Source organism: Aegilops tauschii, chromosome 6 (assembly GCF_002575655.3).
Source record: "Aegilops tauschii subsp. strangulata cultivar AL8/78 chromosome 6, Aet v6.0, whole genome shotgun sequence".
Lineage (NCBI taxonomy): Eukaryota > Viridiplantae > Streptophyta > Magnoliopsida > Poales > Poaceae > Aegilops > Aegilops tauschii.
The window spans coordinates 492,465,031-492,477,730 of NC_053040.3; positions in this window are offsets into that span (position 1 = coordinate 492,465,031).

A 12,700-nucleotide genomic window follows, 5' to 3' on the forward strand; every position below is an offset into this window, starting at 1 on the left:
CGTGGGGCAGGTGGTCCATGGATTTTGTGCATGAGTCAGGTGCATGGATGACACAACGTATCGCCAGCTAGATAGAGATCCCGGGTCTTCGAAAACCGTGTTCATGGGACATCGAAGGTGGCTTCGCGACGATGACGATGGAGAAAACGCAAGGATCTATTCGATGGTGAAACCGAACCCCGAAGACCCCCACGTACGAGGAGCGGCGAGGAAATAGACGAGCTGTTGAAAAATTGGAAAGAGTGCCCACCGCCGGGAAAGAAGCGAAAGGCGCCAGAGCCGCTGCTGAAGGTATGGAAAACGAGGTCTGTTTTCTGGGACTTGCCGTACTGGAAGATCCTCCGTGTGCCTCACAGCCTTGATGTCATGCATATCATGAAGAACGTGTGCGAGAGTCTGCTTGGTACCCTGCTCAACATGCCAGAGAGGACCAAAGATGGGCCGAAAGTAAGGGCAGACTTGCAACCAATGGGCATCAGGGAGGAGCTTCACGCAAAACGCCCTAATGATGATGATGATGATGATGAGGCGAAGGACACGAAAAGTCGTCGCAAAGGCAAAATGGCCAAGAAGATCGAATATGACTTCCCTCCCGCGTGCTTCACTCTAAGTCAGAAGGAGATGGAGCAGTTTTTCACCTGCCTCGTAGGAGTAAAACTTCCTTACGGTTACGCGGGGAAGATAAGCAGATACGTAGACTCAGCGAAGCAGAAGTTCAGCGGGATGAAGTCTCACGACTGTCACGTGCTGATGACGCAGATACTTCCAGTTGCAATCCGTGGGATCATGGACGCGCACGTCCGTGAAATGCTATTTGGCCTATGCAACTTTTTCGACGTCATCTCTCGGAAGTCGGTTGGCGTGAGGCAACTCAGAAGGCTACAGGAAGAGATCATGGTGATACTATGCGAGCTTGAGATGTACTTCCCGCGCGCATTCTTCGACGTTATGGTGCATCTGCTGGTCCATATCGTGGAGGATATCATCCAACTCGGGCCGACGTTCCTGCACAGCATGATGTCGTTCAAAAGGATGAATGGTGTCATCAAAGGATACGTTCGCAACAGGGCACGTCCAAATGGAAGCATAGCCAAGGGCTTTCTGACCGAAGATTGCATCTCCTTCTGCACGAATTATCTAGGCATCAAGAACCCCGTTGGTCTGCCCGTCAACAGGCACCTCGGCAGGCTCGCTGGATGGGGTCACCGCGAGGGTCGCTGCGAAATGCATGTCGACTTCAAGGGTCGACTCGCCGACTTTGAAAGAGCAAACCTAGTCGCGCTACAACACATAGACGTGGTCGATCCTTGGGTGATAGAGCACAAAACCTTTATTGAGAAGACGTACAATGACCGAGGCCAAGAGAGGACGGACGGAGATATAATCAAAGAGCACAACTCATGTTTCACGCGTTGGTTCAAGGATAAGCTTCTGTCGTACCCTTTACATGAGGATTCTTCCGCGGAAGAAAAACTCATATTCGCCTTGTCACAGGGCGCCGAGCACAACCTGATGACCTATGAGGCGTACGATATCAACGGCTATAAATTCTACACCGAGGAAAAGGACATGAAGAGCGATTATCAGAACTCCGGGGTAACGATGGTATCCTACACCGGTAACGACAAGGACAGATACTACGGAAGGATCGGGGAGGTCTGGGAGCTGAGCTACGCTGGAGAGAAGGTCCCGATGTTCCGTATCAGATGGGCCAAGAGCGTCCTAAAAGAAGACCGGTATTTCACCACTATGGTTATACCCGAAGCCAAATCCAAGACTGCGGGCGCAAATGTCACCGCGAAAAATGAGCCATGGGTACTGGCTTGCCAAGTGGACCAATGCTTCTTCATTACCAACCCGTCAAAGCCCAATCGTGTTGTCGTGAGGAGAGGCAAAAGGAACATCATCGGAATGGATGGAGTCGCCAATGAGTAAGACTTCGACAAGTACGACGACCAGAAGATGGAAGATGACGATGACGATGAAGTACCATACACCACAAGAAGAAGCAGGACCACCCTACCTAAAGGACGTCCGTTCAAGAGAAGAACTCAAGGGGTTCCGGGGCTAAAATATTCAACCGCGAGAAAGAAGGGCAAGAAGATTGTGAAAAGATAGCCAAGATCGAATCACGACGTGTCGGCCGCGTGTGTGTGTCAGTGGCAAGCTCAATTATTACATGCAACTAAATTATTACATGTATCACTTGATTTCAACCATGTCATCTAATTCTAAATCTTTGCACAATGGTTTTATCACTCCATTTGCATTTTCCTTTTCTTTTATCTCAAATCTTAAATTATTACATGCAACTAAATCCAAAAAAATAAAAAAAAGTTAGTAATGGCGCACCAGGAGAAGGTGCACCATTGCTATCACGGTGTTTATGGCGCACCCATAAAAGGTGCGCCATTGATATACCAATTTTTATGGCGCACCCCTAAAAGGTGCGTCATTGCTAACTCCCCCCCCCACTAAAATATCCAAGACCCTCGCCTCTCGTCCTTCTCCCCAATCTGCATCTCGCTGCTCGTCGAGTCCCAAGGGGAGGCGCCGCTCGCCGTCGCCCAGGCCCCGGCGCTCTCCAGCCCCAGAAGGCCTCCGCCGCACCCGTCGCTGCGTCGCGGCAGCGGGCCACAGATCGTGCTGGCACCTCATATCTCCTCCTCCTCCTCCTCCGGTGGTGCCCGTGGGACGCGTCCGCTCCCAATCCGCGCCATCGCTGACTTCTTCGTTCGCCCCGCCAAGCGCCTCCGCTCCGGCGCAGCCGAACCCCCGTCGTCGCCCCCGCCGCCTCCCTCTCCCCATCCTCCCCTTCCTCCCCCTCCGACCCCACCCCGCTCTCGCCGGAGCAGCGCCGCAGGTCCGACACCAACCTCGCCCTCGCCCGCGCGCGCCGCAACCTCCGCCTCGCCGAGTCCAAAGGTACCCTCTTTCTCCACGCCCCCCGCTCCCCGGACCCTAGCTAGCCAGGGTTCTAACTGAACTGCTGTGGGTTTCGCATCATCTAGTGGCCGGCGGCGCCGCGAAGCTGGAGGAGCTGCTCGTGGAGGAGATGTGGCTAGAGGCGCTGAAAGATCGTGGATGTCGCCTAGAGGGGGGTGAATAGGCGCTTTAAAATAATTACGGTTTAGGCTTGAACAAATGCGGAATAAACCTAGCGGTTAATTTGACAAGCACAAAACCTACAACAACTAGGCTCACCTATGTGCACCAACAACTTATGCTAAGCAAGATAAACAACTAAGTGATAGCAAGATAAATGACAAGAAACAATATGGCTATCACAAAGTAAAGTGCATAAGTAAAGGGCTCGGGTAAGAGATAACCGAGGCACGCGGAGACGATGATGTATCCCGAAGTTCACACCCTTGCGGATGCTAATCTCCGTTTGGAGCGGTGTGGAGGCACAATGCTCCCCAAGAAGCCACTAGGGCCACCGTAATCTCCTCACGCCCTAATGCAAGATGCCGTGATTCCACTAAGGGACCCTTGAGGGCGGTCACCGAACCCGTACAAATGGCAACCCTTGGGGGCGGTCACCGAACCCGTACACTTTGGCAACCCTTGGGGGCGGTCACCGGTACCCGTCAAATTGCTCGGGGCGATCTCCACAACCTAATTGGAGACCCCGACGCTTGCCCGGAGCTTTACACCACAATGATTGAGCTCCGAACACCACCAACCGTCTAGGGCGCCCAAGCACCCAAGAGGAACAAGCTCAAGGGCACCAAGCACCCAAGAGTAATAAGCTTCTCAACTTGTAACTTCCACGTATCACCGTGGAGAACTCAAACCGATGCACCAAATGCAATGGCAAGGGCACACGGAGTGCCCAAGTCCTTCTCTCTCAAATCCCACCGAAGCAACTAATGCTAGGGAGGAAAATGAGAGGAAGAACAAGAAGGAGAACACCAAGAACTCCAAGATCTAGATCCAATGGGTTCCCCTCACATAGAGGAGAAAGTGATTGGTGGAAATGTGGATCTAGATCTCCTCTCTCTTTTCCCTAAAAAACTAGCAAGAATCCATGGAGGGATTGAGAGTTAGCAAGCTCGAAGAAGGTCAACAATGGGGGAAGAACACGAGCTCAAAGGATTAGGTTCATTGGGGAAGAAGACCTCCTTATATAGTGGGGGAACAATCCAACCGTTACCCCCACTTCAGCCCCGCAGAGAGAGGTACTACCGCTTGCCAGCGGTACTACCGCTTGCCCCTATAAGCGGTACTACCGCTCCCCCTCGCGGTACTGCCGCTGGGCCCAGAGCGGTACTACCGCGGTGGCAGGGCGGTACTACCGCAAAAGAGCGGTACTACGGCCCCCACTTCCGCGGCTAGTACCGTAGAACCCGACACGAAAAAGACCCCTCGAATCGAGGCGGTACTAGCACGAGACCGCAGCGGTACTACGGCTGGGGGCTACCAGCGGTACTACCGCTCAGGAGCGGTACTACCGCTCTAGAGCGGTACTACCGCTTGTAGCACCCAAGCGGTACTACCGCTCCGGCCCGCGGTACTACCGCTAGGAAACCAAAACTGCCATAACTTCTGCATATGAGCTCCGAATTGAGCAAACTCAAGCTTGTTGGATAGAGGAAGACGAGTAGCATCAAAACAGCGATTGGTTATAGTAAGAAGAGGCAGGGGAGGTATGCCAACAAATAGAGGAGTGAAACCTCCAACCGAGAAGAACCGGCATAACCTCCAACATCTAAAACATCATAGAAGATGCGAGTGAACTCCGTTCTCGATGAACTCGAGCTTGTCATCAAGATGACCATAAGCTCCAAAACTCACAAAGAGAAGAACCAAACAAGAACCAATAAAGATGATGCAAGGATGCAATGGTTTGAGCTCTCTATGAACGATACGATCAAGCTACTCATCGAGAGCCCCCCTTGATAGTACGGCAATCGATCCTATAACCCGGTCTCCCACCTACCATCATGAGACCGGTAAAATAGAAAACCTATCAAGAGCAAACCTTTGCCTTGCACATGGTCCACTTGAGCTAGATGATGACGATCTTGACTCCCTCAAGTTGGACCACCTTTCTTGGTTGTGTTGGCTCGATGAAGACAAGTTGATTGCTCCCCCATACTCCACTATGGGTGAGCCACTCTTCCGCACATGTTCACAAGTCCATTGTCACCACAATGGACGGCAAGCTTCAAGCATTTGATCTCTTCATGATGCTTCACTTGAACTTGCACACCGCAACATCTTCACAAGTCCATTGTCACCACAATGGACGGCAAGCTTCAAGCATTTGATCTCTTCATGATGCTTCACTTGAACTTGCACACCGCAACCTAACCCCACAAAGAACTCTCACGAAGATCATGTGTTAGTACACAAAGCGTAATTGACAATGCTTACCACACCATGGGATCGCTTGATCCCTCTCGGTACATCTTCTACGCTTTGTGAGTTGATCAAGTTGATTCACTCTTGACTTAGTCTTGATCAACCTTGAATCTTTTCAACTCTCTTCATTTGGATGATGTCTTGAAGATATACATGAATGATCACACAATCTTCTTCTCCAAGACATGCTTGCAATAAGCTCAACTCTCACATGACCAACCTTTGGATAATTCCTTAATAACACCTTGGTCACCACATAAACTCCTTGAAACCAACACATGAACTTCAAGAAATGCCTATGGACAAATCCTTCAAATATAGCTCAAGGCAACCATTAGTCCATAGAGATTGGCATCAATTACCAAAACCAAACATGGGGGCACCGCATGTTCTTTCAGGCGCTCTCCGGGGAGCTGCTCAAGCCCTACGCGCTCGACCTGTGCCGCTTCGTCGCCCACGAGCGCCTGCACGCCAAGGTACCCGTCTACCCGCCGCCCCACCTCGTCTTCCACGCGCTCCACACCACCCCCTTCCACGATGTCAAAGCCGTCATCATCGGCCAGGTACCCAAATACCAAGTCACTCAAGTCTACGAATCATGTACTTGTTCACCTGCTACTTCACTATGAAGAAATACGCGACAGTTTCACTAATTCAACTTCAGTCTGAGGATCATGTTGCTTACTTACATGAAAATTCAGCTATTTGGTCTAACTGTGGCCTAGAGTTTCTTTTTGCTAGAATACTGCCTGCTGTATGGAGTACTGAAAGAAAATTGAAACATGGATAGCTAGCATAATTTGGAAGTGTCGTATGCAGGAACAGAAACTGTTGCTTCTGTTCTCCCTATTCATACTATGCTAGGATAACTGATTTGGTGCTGCTTTGTTTCTGTGATCACATTGTGTTCGTTAAAATATATTTTTGAATGATGCTTGAGATAGGATGGAAACTGGAGTTAATTGCCAGAGACAGAGCCTCAGAATTCAGATGTTATTTTGTTGTTTGTTAGCTGCTTGGTGTGAGCATTTAAATGTTACATCTGCTACTTCCTTGGCAACGGTCTGTGGTGCTCTGCATGTGCTAGTGATACTAAGCATCCTATCTAAGATCATCCGATCCAGGTCTCCGCTCTAGTCCGATTGCCACCAATATTTTGTGCAGGGACAAATAGTTACCCCTTTCTCCTGAAATGTTGATTAATTTCCGTTTCGGTTGAGAATGGGGCACTCCTAGGTCAAGAAAATTAGGAAAGGTCATGCCCAATTTTCTTGACCTAGAAGGTGCCCGATTCTCAACCGAAACAAAAATTAATCAACATTTATAGACAAGTTAAGCATAATTCTCTGCATGGAGGAGGTTCAGATCAACAAATCAGCAAGTTAAGCATAAAATGGCAATAAAGAATACAGGGTCTTGAAAACAGTTATGAAAATGTTCGGGTTCTAAAAATGTTTAACACAGTTTTGAGCTACTAACTGAAAAACTTCAGGTTCTCGAAATGTTCAGGTTTGGACTTGTAGCTGTACTTTTGCAATTTAGGACCATTAATCTACTAGTGTTTTAGATTACGTCCAAAAATGAAGTGCAATCTCTACAAAAATGGAGTACCTGCAGTATTATTCAGAATAAATGCAGTCTAGTTTGTTAACTGAATTTGTTACTACTCCATGCAGTCCAGTTTTTCCTGTTTTCTACTGTAGTTTGTTAACTAAATTCAGATTCAGTTAACTGAATTTACCAAGTGTTAAAAGTGTTAACTGAATTTAACACTTGGGACTTTGGGACTTGGTACAAAAGTGCCCAGTCAAATATTGCTTCAGTGCACAAGACACAAGCAATCATCATCAATTCATAATTACTCCATAATTATTCTAACTGATCTACTCCATAATATTGCTTCAGTGCACAAGACCTTTCAAATTAAGTTAACTGAATTATAATGTTACCTCTGCTAATCATTCCTTTTTGAACGAATTTTATTAACAGAAAATTATTGTATATGCATTCATTTTTAGTGTATATGCATTCTAGTACACTAGGAATTTTGTTAACTGAATTCCTTTTTGATCAATATATATGCATGCACTGAAAGCTCTTGCAATGTGAATAATTACAGAAGGAAATGGAACAATCTTTTGGGTAAAGGGGTGTTTAATTATAACCTGTAATGTGAAGATATATAGGATAGAAGAATAGATACTACCCGGATCTCATCCAATAACTCTAGTAGCTTTTTTTCCTATTTAGAGCGAACATGGCCGACAACGATGAGGCCGGCGGTTCGGGCAAGCCATTCTGGGAGCTGTCCCAGGAGATGGAGGAAGAACCTCACCGCTATGAGGACGCCGTGGAAGACACCGATCCCGACTACACAACCCCTAGTGGCGTCGGGGATGACACCACTGATGGTGCCGCCGGGGATGCCACCACTGATGATGGCACCACTGATGATGGAAGCGAACGCACAGATGGCAGCCAACCGAAGAGGCAACGGAAGGACTGGCGCCCGAACGTGCTCCACACCGTCAAGGAGGAATTTACTGAAGTGTCCTCCAGTGGGCAACCAACGGCGCCCAAAGAATTAGTCAGTGGGTACGCGGGACAACTCGGTTGCATTCTCCGGAGCACCGTCTCAATCAACACCGAGAACCTAAGGCATCGTGACCGAGGGAATTTGCGCAACCTGCTCTTCACGAAGCTGCACGAATGATACAAGTTCTCCGGTGACTTCGCAAACACACGCCTCTCAGGGAATAAAGTGAACAGTGCCGCCCTCACGAAGATGAGCACGGCCCTGGCTACTTGGAGAGCCGCGGTGAAGAGAAGGATTCTAAGTGGTGATAGTTATGAGAAGATCAAGGAGACAAATCCTTCGATCAGCGAAGCTGACTACCTGGAGTTCAAGATCAAGTGCGAGAGTAACGCATCCGCAGAATCAAGTCAGTGGGGGAAAGATATGCGGGACTTGAACTTAGGAGTCCACAAACTTGGTCCCGGCGGTTACAGAGTGGCGGAACCTAAATGGGACAAGGAGGACGCGGAGCGTGCCGAGCAAGGCCTACCGCCCCTCTTCGATAAATACCATGAAAAGCAGACCAGGAACTATGTCAGGGCCCGGTACAAGGTGGACCCGGTAACAAAGGAGCTTACCACGGATCCGAAGGTGAAGGAGCTTGAGCGTGTTCTGGTAAGGAATACACCCCTGCGTAATTAGCTCCATATGGTTGCATTATAATTAATGAAGACAAATTTCTAAATGGTTCATGTTCCTTCCGCAGGAAACTGAAAGCAGTAGCGCGGGGTCTCAGAGCTCCCCGTCTGCCTCTTGGGACACCACTTTAAATAGGGCGTTGAACGTAATGAAACACAAGGATAAGTTCAGTAAGCCGTCGTCAGCTGGTCGTGTGGCCGGCGAAGGCTTGTCTACGAAATGGTCGGAATACTATAAGGCTGGGCGAAAGGAGAGAAAGACCAGCTCGGAAAGTCAGGAGCACGAGGTTAAAGAACTCAAGGCCCAAGTGGCGCGGATTCCGGAGATAGTCCAAGAGCAAGTGCGAGACCAACTGGGAGCGACGATCACCGCCATTATGCCTTCCTTGCTTGAGGGGCTGCGGGGGTGGATTGGGGGCGGCCAACAGGGGCTGCCCACGATTCCCAGCTTCACGGGCAGCAACTCGCACAACGCGCCGACATTGGTGTCTCCGGCGTCGGCGCTGGTATTGGAGCTTAATGCACCCGGGTGTGGGAAGAATACGCCGACGGGCACCTCGGCAGCAAGCGGCCCCTCCGTCACTTGCACGCCCGCCGTTGGCGGTGCCTCGACATTAGCCGAGCTCGACGCCATCACGGTAACTAAGCCTCGGCCGATGACTTCATCTCCTTGCCTTTGACTGGGCATCCCTGACGCCCTACATGTTTTCGCAGGGCGCCGCCAACGTTCCATGCACTCTCCTGCACTTCGTGGACGGCGAGTTGATCGATGTCGCCAAGGCCAAAATCGTTGAACCGGGCAACCGCGTGTTCCATGGTAATCCGATGCCACCCACCGTGTATAGGGGTCAACTGGTTCGGGTGCTGCGGGGCTGCGACGACTTGTTACCTCCGTATCGACCCCCTGGGGCCGACAAAGATGATGTGATGACCCTCAGCGCCTGCTTAAATTGGTCCATGCTTTGGCCGAAGAGCCAGATTCGTTTGGGGGCGGGGGACACCACCCCACAGACAACACCGCCTGCCGTGCCGGCGCCAAGCCATGGCAGGACCGCCGCAACGCTACCGCCGTCAGCTGATCCGGATATGCATATGGCACAGGATCCGGATGACGACGACGGTACATTTTCCAATGTCGATAAGTACATCAACGAACATGGGTACGGTGACGAATTCTTGGGGCCTCCTTCTCAAGAACCCAACCCTGCAAAAGACGATCGCGATCTAGCTGGTACCGCGGAGAAACCCAATTGCAACAGGCGTCGTCTGGCGTTCAGTTCTCAGGAGACGCCTCCAGCTGCGAAATATTATCAGCCCCAACACACTCAAGAAGGTGGTCTCTGAGCAGAACTCGATCCCATTACAGCAGAAGAAGCAGAATGGACGGAAAAGAAAAAATAACAAGGGTGCGAGCCAGCCGGCACCGAGTACGATCCGTGCTCAGGACGGGCCACCAATACCTAAGGATATCTTGAGGAGGGTGCATGTGGCGGGTAGGCCGATGCTACCGACTAATCTGCTCAATGCTGCAACCGGTGCTATGCGGAGTCTGCATGACAGTGTTCTTTCTATGAAGAAGCGGCGTCTCTCCGAGAATGATGTGGCATACCCGGTTTTCATGGCCAAGGTGCCAGAGGGCAAGTGCTTTGTCGATAGCACCATCGGGTGTATGATCGTCCTGCGGTTTGATGACATCTTCGCTATGTTTAACCTTCATCCGCTGCACTACACCTTCATTCAGTTATTTTCGCTCAGTATGGAGATGCGGATCATTAGAGACAAGACCCCGGACATCGTGATAGTCGACCCCTTCTACATGTGTGCCAAGATCTTGGGCAGTGCTGGGGACCGGCAAGTCGCGAGTTCATACCTTGAAGGCGTCATTCTGGCGAACCCAGATAAGGATAACTTCCTCGTGCCTTACTTTTCCGAGTAAGTCATCCCCTCACCGCCCCGTAAGATATGATTTCTTAGATTTCGATCGTTCTTTTTTTCTAACATTCCATGTTTTGTGCAGTGACACACATTGCACACCCATCCTCTTAAGCCCGAAATATTCCATGGCCACGTATTCCGACTCGGACCGTCAGTCGAAGAAAGACTACACAAATATCAAGAAAGTTCTTGATGATGCTCTCCCCGGCTACGCCAAATCTGGAGGCACCTTCAGGAGGCCAATTTGTAGCTACGACAAGCACGTGTTCGCCCACGTAACGACGTTCCCCTGCGTCAAGCAGCCGCCTGGCAGTCAGAAGGATGCCTACTACGCCCTCCATCACATGCGGGCGATCATACGGGACCATAATCACCTTATGCTACCAAATAATCTCAAAGATTGGGCCGCACGCTTGTCAGCAATCCAGGACGAGGACATCAGACAAGAATTCTTTCGCATCCAGTCGGAGTTTGCGGAAATCATCTATCAAGATGTCCTTCGTACCTCGGGGCAGTTCTACCTCCATTATCAACCGTCCAACAGTGAAATAGAAACAACGCTACAAATGCAGGCTGACAACGACCGCACATTCATGACCATCACGAAAGACGGCGGCTTCATCCATGCTCCGGTCCCTGAGCCGAGTCGAAAGTATTGATGCTATGTAGTTCTGAAATATCGATTAGCTCATATTGTAATTAAACTTTAATGAACTTGTATGTCTCTTTAGTTTGGATAGTCGTTCAGCTTATATGTAATCGATGCTATTTATTAGTAGGACCATGAATCGTGCTATTAATGTGTTGCTTTTTCTTCCGATCCTTTTGTTGCATACTTATATATTGCTTATATATTATCTGTGAATTGCTACTAACGTTTTGTTTGTCTAGTGCATAGAGATGTCGTCATATGTCGTGTACAAGGGTGAGGTTCCCGGAGTCTATGATGACTGGGAGGAGTGTCGGAGACAGGTTCACCGTTTCAGCGGTAACAATTACAAAGGGTACACCACTAGGGCGGAGGCGGAAGCTAGATACGCGCGCTATCTAGCGGGAGAGAGGAGGGAGCGGAGGAGGAACCTTGACGAAGATCAGTTTCATCGCGATGATGCTCATCGTGACCGCAACCCTCTTCTATGTGATGGTAGTTTAGATATCGACTTGTAATGTGAAGACAAACTCGCTACTCGCGGTCTCGAGACTTGTAATGTTCTAACTTTGTTCGGTATTTTGAATTCGGAGACTAATATGATAGAATCGTATTCGGAGACTAATCTTCTATTGTATTCGATAAATCTGCTGTTTATATGTTGTGATGTTTATATTCTGTGTTGTAATGTATTTTGTAACATGTGCAAATATCAGAAAAGCAAAAAAAAATCCTAATATTCATAGTAGTGGCGCACAGAAATAAACACACCAGTGACGCATTATCTATAAGTGCGCCATTAGTAACCCAGAGCATAAGGTACACATTACCCCTTGGAGTAACAGCAGTGGCACACTTCTGGGCCTAGTAATGGCGCACTTTGGGTGCGCCATTAGTGTCTGGGATAGTAATGGTGCACCAGGTGGTGCGCCACTGTTATGTAGATTAATAGTGGCGCACCAGGCGTGCGCCATTACTATTTACTAGTAGAAGGCCCGTGCGTTGCCACGGGCTTCTGAAATATTTCGTTGAAGTTATATAAAGATAATGTATGTTCAATTTTAGAGGTGAAGACAATATAACACGGACACAATTGCATAATTGTAAAGTAAACTGATAACAAAAATTCAATTTGACGACGTATACGTACAAAACGATGCACTAAATAAAAATATGTTACAAATTATTAAGATCTACATCATCGGTTCCACATCATGATGTTGTAAAAAACTCGGTGAATATTCAGCCCCTTTCAGCGACATCGGTTCATAACCTTTGTCGATGCGTTCCTTTTGAACATCTTCAAAATCCATATCTATCTCTCCTATATTCTGAAAGAAAAATATATAAAAATGCACTTTTTGTATTATCATGTATAACATACTTAGCTATATTCACCTTTCTCGTACCTCAAAACTGATTTTATACTGCATGATATAATGAAAGTGGAAGATTTAAAATATAAATAATATTTTATACTGCATCATATAAATAAACATATATAATAGTCCCTCCGTCCGGAAATACTCGTCGAAG